We start from the raw sequence: 420 nt of genomic DNA, 5'->3' as shown, positions 1-420 counted from the left end.
CAAGCAGACAGTGTCAAAACGGCAATCAAGAAATTACCGATACCCTCGAAACAACACATGCATGATTTTCAGTGTCAGCAGTCAGAATAATCCAGTTTAAATGCAAAAAGTGCCCAACATAAGTGATAGCAAAAAGCAACGTAATTAGCAGGTATTTCACACTCGTTCATGCGCACACCATGACAGTCGACTCAAAACGGTGTCATTCATTGAAACTTAATTATAATCCGACAATTTAAAAAATAACAACAACAATAATGCGCGTACCTTCGTGTCGCTCTATAATTTTACACAGAACTAGAGGAAGCCTCTTGTTAAGTTCATATTGTAGAACATAATACAGAACTTTGCACAGTCAAAACTAATCAAGTCTAGCAGTTTTCAAGGATTTATCAATCTGGACGTTTAAAAGATAAAAGA

This window comes from Sinocyclocheilus grahami, unplaced genomic scaffold, assembly GCF_001515645.1.
Source record: "Sinocyclocheilus grahami isolate Dianchi unplaced genomic scaffold, SAMN03320097.WGS_v1.1 scaffold69.1, whole genome shotgun sequence".
Classification (NCBI taxonomy): domain Eukaryota; kingdom Metazoa; phylum Chordata; class Actinopteri; order Cypriniformes; family Cyprinidae; genus Sinocyclocheilus; species Sinocyclocheilus grahami.
Note: the sequence above shows the minus strand (reverse complement) of the source record.